Genomic DNA, 8,956 nt, shown 5'->3' with positions numbered 1-8,956 from the left:
AGTAGTAGTGTACCATAGCACACCAACTAGACTAACAAGGTAATATCAACAGGGATAACTAAACATACCAAACATACAAATATACTCACACAGACAACAGAGGACTGCATCGAGGAGTGGAGGATGGGGTTAAACCAAAGTAGGAGAAGAAAGGGAATTATCACACACTCAAACCTTTCAACAGTCACAGATAAATCCACGCCTTCAACAACACCCAGCAGCAGCCTCCATCCATGCAGCATAAGCGATCTCTGACAATGAGTGCTAGCCAGGACCCAGATTATATAGAAGATGGGAGTGGCTAACACACACACAGCTGAGGGCCTTAAAGCTCCAGGAGCTCTCAATTGAGCAGATTAACCCAATCACTGCTAAAAGAAACTTACAGCAATAAATATGAAGGTGAAGTGCTTCTAAGTAGGAGGAGGAGAAATCAGACGTTGCGTCTTCTGGTTCCTCTCTGTCATGGTAAACCTGTGACAAACAGGTTACAAGCAGAAAACTTATCACAAGAGTTAATTGAAATCCTCAGTTTCAGAGACTGGTGCTCTACAAATTACCACTTTCATCATAGGTCTTACCCTAGGTCTGCCTCTGCCTCATTTATGACTTTATTAGTATCACAGTTCCAATATATTAGGATGTCTACTAGACAAGATCTGACATTAACTGATAAGTTTCCGGTTATCATATCAGTACTACTCGGAGTGCACTGTGGTGGAGACTGGTCAAACCATCCTCAGTTATTTCACAACCCTCAGAATAGCCAAAGCTGAGACTCTACCAATCTTCACTACAGTTCTACCTCCATCTATTGGCAATTTGATAATGCAACTGTTGTATACAAGTCAGGCAGCAACAAATCTTTTCCTCTAACCCAAGATATATAGCAGCATTTTCTCCCAAACTGCAGAAGATAGTCGCATAGCTGAACAACTGTATCATAGAAGCACAGATCAGAGAATACTATCACCTCCTAAAGACCAGCACAAATAATTGTTAATGTATAGGTTAATAGCGTTATGGAGGTGCCAAGCTTTAGTACTAAAAGTGCGGTACCCGGGAGAAAATGAACTTTACTTCACCCAGGATCTGCCAGTTTTCAGTGATGCAGGTGTGCCCAGAGCAATTACATTCACCGGTCAGTGAGATCGGGGACTTTAAGCAAACCCCGGCACTGATGAACAGCCAGCTCGACAGTGCACAATTCAGTGATGCTCAGTCAGTGTTGGGGCATTTTTACAGCCACTGCTCTCAGTGCCCTAAGTGGCATCTGTAATAGCTCCGATCATGCCGGCATGACTGAAAGCCGGCGGCTCATGTGGGTAATGAAGTTTATTTTCTCCCGTGTGTCACATTTTTATTGCTGTGGCCAGGCACCTTTATAACACTATTAGTTTGCAGATTAACCCGAAATCTGTAGGTTAAGAGCATTATCAGACCTGACAGGTTCCCTTTAATTGCTGCTCTGCAAGTGCTTGTTTTGCACGCTATTGGTTCTTGAGGTGTACTTAAATGTTCACACAATTTGTGATAATTTAATAATGACTCAGTGTTTTTCATCTTAAGTTATATTTCCCTTCTTTAACCCCTTAACGACCGCATCATAATGAATAGCGCCGCAAGTGAAATTCCCGCCAGTGACAGCGGTATTGGAATCGGCCACTTTTGAAACCGATTTGGGCTGATTAACCCCTTAAATACTGCTGTCATTCGTGACAGTAGTATCTAAGAGTTTAAAAAGGGGTGAAGGCTATGTGCACACGTTGCGGATTCGTATGCGGATTTTTCCACACCGTTTTTGAAAACTGCGGATTTCCAGCATTTTTTGTGCGGAGTTCACCTGCGTTTTACCACCTGCGGATTCCTATACAGGAACAGGTGTAAAACGCTGCGGAATCCGCACAAGGAATTGATATGCTGCGGAAAATACAACGCATCGTTTCCGCACGGTATTTTCCGCACCATGGGCACTGCGGATTTGGTTTTCCATAGGTTTACATGGTACTGTAAACCTGATGGAAAACTGATGCAAATCCGCAACGTGTGCACATACCCTAAAAGATCCCCATGGCAGAATCAACCTCTCCACGCAATTGTAATTGCTGGTGCTGCTGAGTGCTGCCATGGGATCCTGAGGTCATATGACCCCAGGAAATGGTGGACCTGTAATATCTAGTTATAAGCAAGGTCTCATAGGGTCTATCAGTGACTAACTGACAGGTCTCATGCACTGCAGTACATGAGTACTGTAGTGTATGAGTCAAGTGATCAAAGTAAAAAATATATATGTCCCACAGTGGGACTGAGTGGAAAAGTTAAATAAAGTTTTAGAAAATATGTAATAAAGTAAAAAGAACACAAAAGAAACAAAAATCACAAAAAACAGTTTCGCCACTAAAAATGTAGCCTTTATGATAAAATAAAACAAAACATAAACAAAAAAAAGTACACATAATTGGTATTGCCGTGTCTGCAACAACCCTATCTATAAATCGGATATGTTATTTATTCTATTCTGTGAACACTGTAAAAGTAAAATAAAAAACACCCCAAAAATGTCTCTTTTTCATCATACTGACACACACAAAAATGAATAAAAAGTGATTAAAAAAAAGTAGTAAAAAATGGTAAAAATGAAAATGTAAAGACGTCCTGAAACAAAAAAGCCTTAATACGGCTTATTTTGCAAAAAATAAAAAAAGTTACAGCTCTCAGAATATGATTAGCAAAAGTGGAGTTAAAACTTAACTTTTAATAAGGAATATATTATTGTTAAAATAACAAAAATTAATTAAAAATACAAGCTAGTACAGCGCCACACATGAAACCACAACAATCTGTCAATAGTGGCCAACAAATGAATTCATATAGAGCCTGGCAATTCTGAACTAGCCAAGATTACCACATTTGACTAAGTATCAACAAACAGCAATCATTAAATCAACCAATGGACAATTTCCATTGGGTAAACAATATAAACAACCATCACTTTTAAAGAAGTTAGGAACAGTCTCACCCAATCTGCCAGTAAAAGGGACTGTCAGGCTCATATGGTGACGTTGCAGGTTCTTTAAACGAAGGGGTTAAACGAATATCAATTACCTCAATTTGTATTTCACATATGAGATGAGGCACAGGCAACTTCTACTTTTGGATCTTTTGATTCAAAGGAAAGCAGATGGTGGCCTTATGACTAAAACTTACAGGAAGACCACGGCCACTAACTCCCTGCTTAGATGGGAAAGCAATCACCTGCTACCATTGAAGAAGAGGAACCCTAAGAATGTCACGGGGAGACTAGGAGAACGAGAGCTAATAACCCGGGCCCCTGCAATTTCCCTCAGACTAGGGAAATCCTGACTGACCCTCTACCTTGGGTTTTTCACTGAAGGTGTGCATGTCCAGGTCTCGAACCTCACCCTGTCTCCTGAGCTCAGCCCTAGGCTGAAACCTCCGCCCACCACCCAGTGAAGAGGTAATACTCCAATACCCACAGTTAGCACAGACAAGGATAAAGGAAAATACACACCACGCCGCAGTCACTCAGGAATACACTATAAATGTGCAGGGCAAAAATAAATACAAATATAGGAAGGAGTAAATAAGACAAAGGAAAATACACCACCAGCAACGATACTCCAACCAACAGCTCTCCTCTCCAGACCGAGATAACAACGCACAAGACAGAAGCTATAATTGGCGACGCCCAATGATCAGGAGAATTATTTAAAGGCAATGGGAATGGCCCAGCTTCCAATCCGAGGATTAGGTAAATTAACCCCGGAACAGCTAGATAAAATCTAGCAGACGCCAATGAGCAAATAGTGGTCAAAAGCGGAATTACCGCTGTCTGTCGGACGACCTGGTCTGAACAGCGTCCGACATGACAAAGGGTCAATATATGTGTTTACGCCGCAATTGTGGGCAACAGATTAATTGTGAGGGGCTACCCTAAATGTCTTAACAAAGGCATATGAGAAACCAGGGCCATGGAGCGCTGTAGCCTCCTTAATTCCAGACTCAAGACTAACACCAAGGACACCATATGCAGATTTATTACCACATATTCCAATAGGGCCCATCAAGTAAGAAACATTTTGTCCAAACATTGGCCCATTTTGCAAATGGATGAAGATATAGGCAAACTGGTCAAGTCGGCTCCATCTATTACATACAGAAAAGGAAGATCACTGACTGATAGATTGGTACACAGCCACTATGTCTCACCGATAGACAAAAATTGTCTGGTTTCCAATGTGAAGGGATGCCATAGATGTGGCGGCTGTACAGTTCGTGAATTTGTGACTCGGACCAAAACTTTTGTGAGCAATGTCACTGGAAAATGTTTCTCTATTAGGTCCTTCATTAACTGCAGGCCAAAAGAAATTATCTACAAGATGAATTGTCAATGTGGGATGGAGTATGTCGGCAAGACCAAAAGGGAGTTCCGCAAGTGAGTGGGGGAACATCTCAAGTACATAAAGAACCATAGGGCTACCCCAGTGGCTAGACATGTTGATAATCTACACGCTGGGGATCTGAAGACAGTCAGTTTTGTGAGTATAGATCAAACCAGCGTACCGCCAAGAGGTGGAGATTGGGATCTCCGTATCCTGCAAAAGGAAACACTGTGGATATACAGATTAAATACGGTGACTCTTAGAGGCCTTAATGAACAATTATTATACACACATTTTCTATAGTTGTAGTGCTGTTACAGGGTCATCATAGAAGGGATAGCCGCTGTTGAGTGGGGCACCCTTGCGCAGGTCTTTAGGGTGCCAACCTCTGCTGTTAGGAAGTAGTCAGCTATTGTTTAGTTCATAATAGCCTGTATAGTTAAGCATTACACCACCTCCTTTAGGTACGTCGTTTTTACCCCATTTTCTGTCTCACCAATTGGCTCATTTGACTGTCCCTACCACATACATGAGTCTGTTGCCCTTTTCCCCCTACTACATTTTTGTGCTGTTCTCTCTGGCTTTTGTAATGAAATAAACAAACCAAGAGGAGGATTATCCTTTTCTCTAATGGTCTAGGGATGTGCATTCTTCTGTCTGGTAATTGAAATTACCTTTATCTGAACTCATTGCTCTTAGGGCAGCCTCACACTCAGCGTATGTAAATACGGTCCGTTTTTTACGGCCGTAATACGCAGAAAAGTCCCCAAAATAGTGATCCGTATGTCCTCCGTAGGCAGGGTGTGTCAGCGTATTTTGCGCATGGCATCCTCCGTATGTAATCCGTATGGCATGCGTACTGCAATATTTTCTCGCAGGCTTGCAAAACCGACATCTAATGGATTTATGTGCTCAAATGTTGTTAAAACATATATACAGTATATATATATATATATATATATATATATATATGTCATTGAGGCACATATATATATATTCTGTATTTATATTTAATTCAGCGCGATATATGTGAAAAGCCGGTAATTCAATTGCCGGCTTTTCATTTCTCCTTCACAAACCCGACAGGATATGAGCCATGGTTTACATACAGTAAACCATCTCATATCCCTTTTTTTTGCATATTCCACACTACTAATGTTAGTAGTGTGTATGTGCAAAATTTGGGCGCTGTAGCTTGTAAAATAAAGGGTTAAATCGCGGAAAAAATTGGCGTGGGCTCCCGCGCAATTTTCTCCGCCAGAGTGGTAAAGCCAGTGACTGAGGGCAGATATTAATAGCCTAGAGGGGGTCCATGGTTATTTCCCCCCCTGGCTACAAACTTCTGCCCCCAGCCACCCCAGAAAAGGCACATCTGGAAGATGCGCCTATTCTGGCACTTGGCCACTCTCTTCCCACTCCCGTGTAGCGGTGGGATATGGGGTAATGAAGGGTTAATGTCACCTTGCTATTGTAAGGTGACATTAAGCCAGATTAATAATGAAGAGGCGTCAATTATGACACCTATCCATTATTAATCCAATAGTACTAAATGGTTAATAAAACACACACACATGATTACGAAGTATTTTAATGTCCTCATATGAACTCGAGCGTGGGAACTTTTCCAAGGCTCCAGTTCATGAGGACATCCAGCAGAGGGCGCATCACCGCAACTCAAGGTAACTACAGGTCACCCAGCTTTCCTGTCAGTACCCGGGGTTTACAGACACGAGCGAGTGCATTAGCACAGCTCCTGGCTGTAAAATGATTTAACCCCTTCAGATGGATTTACATCGTGGGGCATAACGACAGAAGGTATGGAATATTGTTGTTTGTTTTTTTACTTTGTTTCAGGACGAGGGTCTTCAGGTGGATTAAGAGTCTAATAAAATATTACAACAACATGTGTCTTTATTTCATTAAAATACTTTGTAATAATGTGTGTGTGTTTTATTAACAATTTCGTACTATTGGATTAATAATGGATAGGTGTCATAATTAACGCCTCTCCATTATTAATCTGGCTTAATGTCACCTTACAATAGCAAGGTGGCATTAACCCTTCATTACCCCATATCCCACCGCTACACGGGAGTGGGAAGAGAGAGGCCAAGTGCCAGAATAGGCGCATCTTCCAGATGTGCCTTTTCTGGGGTGGCTGGGGGCAGATGTTTGTAGCCAGGGGGGGCCAATAACCATGGACCCTCTCTAGGCTATTAATATCTGCCCTCAGTCACTGGCTTTACCACTCTGGCGGAGAAAATTGCGCGGGAGCCCACGCCAATTTTTTCCGCAATTTAACCCTTTATTTTAGCAGCTACAGCGCCAAAATTTTGCACATACACTCTACTAACATTAGTAGTGTGGAATATGCAAAAAAAAGGGATATGAGATGGTTTACTGTATGTAAACCATGTCTCATATCCTGTCGGGTTTGGGAAGGAGAAATGAAAAGCCGGCAATTGAATTACCGGCTTTTCACTAACACCGCTGCGTATTTCTCGCAAGTCACACTGCTGGTCCGTGTGGAATCCGTATTTTTCTCGCCCCCATAGACTTTCATTGGCGATTTTTTTTGCGCAATACGGTGACAAACGCAGCATGCTGCGATTTTCTACGGCCGTACAAGACCGTATAATACGGATCAGTAAAATACGGCTGATAGGAGCTGGGACATAGGGAATCATTGGGCCGTGTGTTATGCGTATTTTACGGACGTAGCCTCTGTCCATACCCTTAATAGGATTTGTGGGACTATATTTGTCACAATATGGGGTCCCCAATGTGACTGTACAAGCATAAGCTTGTGTTTAGTGATGTATTCGTATTAATAGCAACTTACACTGCTGTGAAGGTTTGTGGTTGCGGGATGCACATATACTTAATTTTGGAAAGTACCGCCGTCCTTGTTACTACCGTGGAGTATATGCTGCTATGTGCGTGTCCCAGATCTTCTTCCTGCAGCTCAGGATCTTCTGCGGGGTTTGCAGCATGTGGTACAACAGTCCGGATGTGACATAGGTCCCGAAAGTGACGTTTGCATGTCACTGACCGGGAGCCACATTCCACCCACCGGAAGCATACGTTTCAGCTTCCTGGCAGCAATGCTGGAATGCTGGGGATATTCTATTTAAGTGCAATGGAGCTGCATGGTGCAGTTAGTTTAACGCTGCACCTCTTTGCGGTTTGACGCCGTATCAGCGGGTGAAACTGGTCGTGGGGTGAGATGGCCCCATTATGCTGGTTGTTACTCCTCTTAATGAGAGGAAATGCGTTGGGAGTAGCGTAACCCCTTCGTTTAAAGAACCTGCACCATCACCATATGAGCCTGACAGTCCCTTTTACTAGCGGATCGGGTGAGGCTGTGTGCCGTCAGACGTACCATCACCCCCTTAGCGGCGGAGCGTCAGTACTGCAACGACCAGGACTCTGGGGCGCTGCATATGTATATTAATATTGTTATTATTTACTAGCTCTTTAGTGATATTTGAATATACACTGCTCAAAAAAATAAAGGGAACACTAAAATCCCACATCGTAGATATCACTGAATGAAATTTTCCAGTTGTAAATCTTTATTCATTACATAGTGGAATGTGTTGAGAACAATAAAACCTAAAAATGATCAACGTAAATCACAACTAATATCCCACGGAGGTCTGGAGTTGGAATGATGCTCAAAATCAAAGTGGAAAATGAAGTTACAGGCTGATCCAACTTCAGTGGAAATGCCTCAAGACAAGGAAATGATGCTCAGTAATGTGTGTGGCCTCCATATGCCTGTATGACCTCCCTACAATGCCTGGGCATGCTCCTGATGAGGCGGCGGATGGTTTCCTGAGGGATCTCCTCCCCGACCTGGACTAAAGCATCCGTCAACTCTAGGACACTCTGTGGTGCAACGTGATGTTGGTGGTTGCGAGACATGATGTTCCAGATGTGTTCAATCAGATTCAGGTCTGGGGAATGGGCGGGCCAGTCCATAGCTTCAATGCCTTCATCTTGCAGGAACTGCTGACACACTCCAGCCACATGATGTCTGGCATTTTCCTGCATTAGGAGGAACCCAGAGCCAACTGCACCAGCATATGGTCTCACAACGGGTCTGAGGATCTCATCTCGGTACCTAATGGCAGTCAGGCTACCAACCTATATACTTATACATGGTCATTAGATCGTCCCTCAGTCGACTTTTTTCTAGACTAAATAATCCTAATTTTGCTAATCTCTCTGGGTATTGTAGTACCCCCATCCCCTTTATTAATTTTGTTGCCATCCTTTGTACTCTGTCATGGTTCCCAATGGCAAGGGAACGTAAAAAACACATAAGTAACGAACGAGCTCTCGGGTGATGGAAACTCGAGTTGACCGTGAGCTAAATCTACCACACAACTAACAGTAGCCAGGGAGCATACCTACGGCTTCCTATATGCCACGCGCCAGCCGGAGGACTAACTACGCCTGGTAGAGGAAGAAACAGACCTGGCTTACCTCTAGGGAAATACCCCAAAAGATGATAGCAGCCCCCCACATGTAATAACGGTGAATTAAGA

At 43.0% G+C, this 8,956-nt stretch overlaps 1 protein-coding gene across 1 annotated transcript in view; it reads right to left on the bottom strand.

The window, feature by feature from the left end:
* PIK3AP1 (phosphoinositide-3-kinase adaptor protein 1) overlaps positions 1-8,956 on the bottom strand; it is a 262,196-nt gene that overhangs the window by 44,861 nt on the left and 208,379 nt on the right. The window lies entirely within an intron of this gene.

The sequence above is a fragment of the Ranitomeya variabilis genome, chromosome 4, assembly GCF_051348905.1.
Source record: "Ranitomeya variabilis isolate aRanVar5 chromosome 4, aRanVar5.hap1, whole genome shotgun sequence".
NCBI classification, from domain to species: Eukaryota; Metazoa; Chordata; class Amphibia; order Anura; family Dendrobatidae; genus Ranitomeya; species Ranitomeya variabilis.
The sequence above is the reverse complement of the archived record's forward strand: the minus strand, read 5'-3'. Positions and strand labels throughout refer to the sequence as shown.